The following is a 6,138-nucleotide window of genomic DNA, read 5'->3' as shown; positions in this document are numbered from 1 at the left end:
CCACCATCTGATCTGGATAATATTAGTCCGTTTCTTTCTTATTCCGAGGTCACCGTAGCCACCCAGATCCAGACTGTATCCTGATCAGATGGTCACTGCAGCCACCGGGATCCAGTCCGTCCCGGTGGCTGCAGTGACCATCTGATCAGGATACAGTCTGGATCTGGGTGGCTACGGTGACCTCGGAATAAGAAAGAAACGGACTAATATTAGCGTAGATGCCATTCTTCTAACGATGTACCAAGTACATCGGGTGTTTTGGGAAGTGAACATTTCAACGCCGCTGACATCAATTCCATGCGACAGAATTAAATCCAGAGTATGATTTCGACAATGAGTAGGTCCTGACATGTGTTGTTTAATACCAATAGAGATTAGAATGTCTATAAATGCTGATCTCAACAAATCTTTTTCATTATCAACATGGATATTAAAATCACCAACAATTAGGACTTTATCTGCAGCCTGCACTAACTCGGGTAGAAAATAAGCAAATTCTTTAATAAAGTCTGTATGGTGGCCTGTATACAGTAGACAGTACAAACATCACAGGGGATTTATCATTAACACTTGTTTCTTTGGATAACGTTATATGAAGCACCATTACTTCAAACAAATTATACTTGAAAACCGCCCTCTGAGAAATACTGAAAATATTGCTATAAATTGTAGCAACACCTCCCCCTTTACCTTTTGGACGCAGCTCACGTTTGTAACAATAATCTTGGGGGGTAGACTCGTTTAAAGTAATGTACTCATCTGGTTTTAGCCAGGTTTCTGTCAAACAAAGCACATCTAGTTTACGGTCAGTGGTGATCATATCATTTACAAAAAGTGCTTTTATAGAAAGGGTTCTAATATTAAATAAACCAAGCTTTATCATTTGTTTATCTGTATTATATCTATTTTATATTTGTTGAACATCAATTAAATTGTTACTCTTACTTTGGTTTGGACGTTTTCTGTATTTTCTAGTTCGGGGAACAGACACGGTCTCTATAGTGTGATATCTAGATGAAAGAGTATCTATGTGCTGAGAATTAACTGACTTCTGTGACGTGAGGCTGCTAGCAGACGGTCAGTTTAGCCAGTCTGTCTACTTCCTGACCCTCACAGTCACCCAGTTGCCCTGCTGCAGAGGCACTGAAACCGGAACCGAACAATGTACAGGAGTCCCTGAGCTAGTCGCATCCAAAGCAGTATCTACAGCCCTCACATTCTTACTGTCCTCAACTAAAGTTTGGATGCGTGTCTCTAATTCTGAAATCTTCTCTGTCAGCCTAATTATTTCCCTGCATTTATCACATGTGAATCCCTTGCTGATGACAGAGACAGATAAACTGTACATGTGACAAGCGGTGCAGGTGACAATGCAAGGAGAACCCAGCTAACAAATTTATGTTCTGAGAACGTTTTTGTAACGTTCTGTTTTGGTTGTGGGAACGTTATTTGGAATGTTCCAAAAATGTGGAAATGTCCAGTTTGCGTTACGTTGCTAGAACGTTATTTGATGGTTAGCATAACGTTCCTACAACGTTCTTGCAACCTACATTTCACTAAAAATATAACGTTCTATGAACGTTTATTTGGAACATTCCAAGAACGTTAAAATGTCCAGTTTGCTTAATGTTCCTAGAACATTATTGTTTTGTTAGCATAACGTTCCTACAACGTTCTTGCAACCTAAATTTCACTAAAAATATAATGTTCTATGAACGTTTGTTTGGAACATTCCAAGAACGTTAAAATGTCCAGTTTGCTTAACGTTCATAGAACGTTATTTTTTGTTAGCATAACGTTCCTACAACGTTCTTGCAACCTAAATTTCACTAAAAATATAACGTTATATGAACGTTTGTTTGGAACATTCCAAGAACGTTAAAATGTCCAGTTTGCTTAACGTTCCTAGAACATTATTTTATGGTTAGCATAACGTTCCTGCAACCTAAATTTCATTTAAAAAAAATATAACGTTCTATGAACGTTTATTTGGAACATTCCAAGAACGTTAAAATGTCCAGTTTGCTTAACGTAGCTAGAACGTTATTTTATGGTTAGCATAATGTTCCTACAACTTTATTTCCACCTACATTTTCTTAAAAATACAACATCCTAAAAACATTTATTTGGAACATTACAAAGTTTAGTTTAATAAAATGTTATTTTAAGATTAGCAGTATTGCAACATTTGCTTTCAACATCATTTTTATTAACACAACCTTCCAGATACGAGCAAGTATATAATTACATGTGCATTTCAACAGGTATCTGAATTATTAAAGATAGTCACTTTCAAAAAGTTCATTAACACATTGAACAAATTGGTGAAATTTGCATATCATGTAAAATAATAATAATAATAATAATAATATGTAGTTTAATATTTATGACAATGAACTATAACTTCACAGCTAAATATAAACTATCATATTAACATTTAATAATTGAGGACTTCTATATGAATTTGAGTGTGGGGTGTGGGTGCTGAAAAACTGTGGTCCATGTCCTGTCTCTCCACGCTCCATCTATAAAGTAAACAGATTGGCTGAGGTTACAAAGTGATATTACAAAATGCCTATAAAATAATTAGTGTGGCTATGCCAAAAAAATTATTAGGATCTGTGCTGTGAGTTCTACAAATATTACATTACTCAAGAGTCAAAGGTAGTTTCATTTGACTTGGCATATGTTACTTTCATTGACAAGCTACTTTCATAGCAGCATTAAGAAAAATGTCTTCTGAAGCATCATTAGATTAAGAAAAATATAAACATTCAAATAATACATTTTCATCGTGTCATTTCCAAAAAACAATTTTTAGGTCAACATAAATTGACCTAATTTATTCATCTTGATAGGTATACACATGCACACTACTGGAAATACGTCATAATAGGGTAGTTAAGTCAACTGCAATTTCCATTTTATACCAATTTGAAACAGGAAAAATCCCTTCAAATATAGATAACATTTAGAAGTTATCAATAAAGTTATTAAATGGCAAAAGTTGCCTTGTTACATGTTATTAGCTAATAAACTGTTACATGAACTCAGTTAGGGAAGGAAACTCAGAGATAAAACAGGTAAGATTAATAGGTTCTAGTAGGTGTTTCTGGGTAGGTATGCTAGCATTGAACCATTAACTGACAGTAATAATTTTTGCTATTAATATATCAGTTCAATTGTTAAAGAATAATTTGTAATGTTTTCCTTTAAAAAAAAAATGCTGCATGGATTAAAAAAACGGCATTGTCAAAATGGCATTGAGAGCAAAAAAACAAGTTACACGTAAGTTGTTAGTTAATCCTTTAAATTTTACAGGTATTCAGAAACAAGATAAATAACAGAAGGTATAAGTAGCTATTATTATGTCTCAAAGGCTAAACTATAAACTTTTTGAAGCTTGAAAATAAAGACTGTCTAGACTTCCAATGGAAAGACAAAAATGATGAATGAATATCAAAAATAAAAACATTAGTTTGAAGATGAATGAAATTCATTCAAAATGAATTTGGAAAAACATGAGGGTGAGTAAACCATGACAGAATTTAATTTTTTAACTATGCTGATCTCAGCTAAAATTTTAAATATTGCCAAGTAAATATAAAGTTGTCCTGACATGTGTCCTACCTTGTGCATCTTGACAATATCTGCAGAGACTACTTTTCAGATAGTAGTAGATCTGCCAGGATCATAACTTGAATGGCTGATGCCATTATTGTCCCTGAAGACAAAACACAAAATTAGAGAAATTTAACTCACAATTAAGCAACATTTATGGACAGCTTATTTTTATGAATCATAACAAGACAATTTTTAACCACTACAAACTTAGCATTAGCAATTACCTGACATCTTTATAAGAAAACAAAGCAACTTCATGATAAGGGAAAGTAGAAGTTTTATTAACTATATTAGTTAAGTATATAAATGTATAACTATAATCAGAACTTAAGACTTCACTGGTATTCTTCTGAAGCAACACAAAATACCAAAAGACTTTGACGGAATGACAGACAAACTGAAATTTAAGATGTTATTCACTCTGCCAATTCAGTCTGAATCAAATTGGTTGCACACTACATTACATCAAACATGACTGGTCTTTAATGTCATTCTTGTGGGATGTTAGTTTGTTGTTTTTCAACTGTTTTGTGTAACGTTATTCACGATTTGATCAATCTTTAGGTTTAAATTTCAATCTAATATTCACAAAACAAAAGTATACTATTGCTTCAGAAGACTTAACATTTGTGCTGCTGGTCATTTCTGGTCATCATTACATCTGCATTAATAGCAATTCATCAAAATATAAAAACTGAAGAACGATGAATTTAAATAACTGTTTATAAGGTGACAAATTACATCTTGTACAACACTAAAGCCCATCAATTTGTTTAATGTGAATACTACTTACTTTATTTTAGGCCCATATTAGTATCAGCCGTCTTGTTGCAAATGACCCCTCGCTGCCTTTGCACTGAAAAGATTGATTTCAAAAGCATGACAACAATTTGTTAGTATGAATTTTAAGAAAGACAACATGAGGAGCAAATAACTGTGTAAAATGTTAACTAAGGTTAACAAAACAGCCATTATAAATGCTCCTTTGTTCACTGCGTTCGGCGGATTTAGTAAACTTGATCAGCATCACATGGATATTCTAGATGAAACTGACAAAGCGGATAATAAATAATGATTAACTAAAAGTTTAAACGTATTGTAATACAGAGAATATGTCTTTGCTTTACCTTACTTGAGAACTGTGGCGAGTGACGGTTACAGATGACGACATCCTGTCAGCTGTCTCTCCAGTTTGTCTGTGTCCAGCTGTGAGAAACCCCCCACACACACACACAAATCTTAATTTATCACTGACAAACTGTTGTGTATAACACTGCATATTTAACACTTGCCGTTGATAACTTTGATGTGTTTGGTTGTTAGCTCCTTGCTTCTTTGCTAGCTAACATTACAATGATAACTGAGCTGGTTAATCTTCAGATAAAGTTGACAAAACACAAAATAACGTTCAAAAGTGCTTTAAATAAGAATACAGAAGTGAATGCTTACCTATTATTTTCCGTGACCGCGTCTCGAGCCGTCCGGCTGTGATCCAGTGACTGTGAGCTGTGGGGGAGGGGCGGATGAGACTGACTGAAAAATGCGCGCGGTTTTTGAAAAATAATATTTTGTCTCGAGTAAAATTCATTTCTTTAAAAGGATTGATCTATGCTTAATATGAAGCAGATTGATGTATTTATTATATTATCTTTAGTTATGAAGGCTATTTAATTAATATTGAGAGAGATCAAACGTGACATCTCGAAAAACAATGTTAGAAATCATGAATTAAGCTAATTTTTAGATTAAATTAATTTATACTTATTTAGATTGAGTTCCCTTAACCTAATGAGATTTTGAGTTCACATCACAAATATATATTGAGTTGAAATAAAAAATTTTGTTAAATTAACTAATTTAATTTAGCAATGCCACTGATTTACAGTGTATGACATTTCACTATAGGCCTATGACTTCAATAAGTTATAAAAGATATATAATTAATAATGATAAAGTGTATAATTATAAAAGATTCAGTGACTCATTCAGGTGATTTGCCACATCCTAATCGAGGTTGTAGTTTCATATTTAAATACATTTTATTTTTCTATCATATTCGGTTCTATTCTATTCATGTTTTATATAGCCTATAAGTTGTTTTTTCTTTTTTTCTAAAGATGTTTCTCCCAACATTATGGTAATGTTCATAAAGTAGCCTGCAATCATAAGGACATGAATACTGTTCTCAGAATGTTTTGATAACAACATAATATTTAGCATTTAATTATTAATTTAGAAATTATATTACATTACAATAACGTTCTAAGAATGTTGTTCTAAAAATGTTTTCTCTCAACATTATGAGAACGTTCATTAAGTACAAATCAAATCTTAAAGACGTTCCAAGAACGTTGATTTAAGAATGTTTTCTCTCAACATTATAAGGACGTTCATTAAGTACAAATAACGTCCTAAAAACGTTCCAAGAACGTTGATTTAAGAACGTTTTCTATCAACATTATAAGGACGTTCATTAAGTACAAATAACGTCCTAAAAACGTTCCAAGAACGTTG

The 6,138-nt window shown here is 32.9% G+C and overlaps 1 long non-coding RNA gene across 1 annotated transcript; it reads right to left on the bottom strand.

Annotated features, from left to right (window-relative positions):
* Positions 1–1,387: 1,387 nt before the first annotated feature.
* On the bottom strand, positions 1,388–5,240 carry LOC131522684 (uncharacterized). Its single transcript, XR_009266605.1, has 4 exons — positions 5,074–5,240; positions 4,752–4,830; positions 3,631–3,724; positions 1,388–2,525 (listed from the first exon to the last, which is right to left on the bottom strand). It is a non-coding gene; the product is annotated as an uncharacterized LOC131522684 (long non-coding RNA).
* Positions 5,241–6,138: the final 898 nt, after the last annotated feature.

The sequence above is a fragment of the Onychostoma macrolepis genome, chromosome 17, assembly GCF_012432095.1.
Source record: "Onychostoma macrolepis isolate SWU-2019 chromosome 17, ASM1243209v1, whole genome shotgun sequence".
Classification (NCBI taxonomy): Eukaryota; Metazoa; Chordata; class Actinopteri; order Cypriniformes; family Cyprinidae; genus Onychostoma; species Onychostoma macrolepis.
This window is presented reverse-complemented; position numbering and strand designations above follow the sequence as displayed.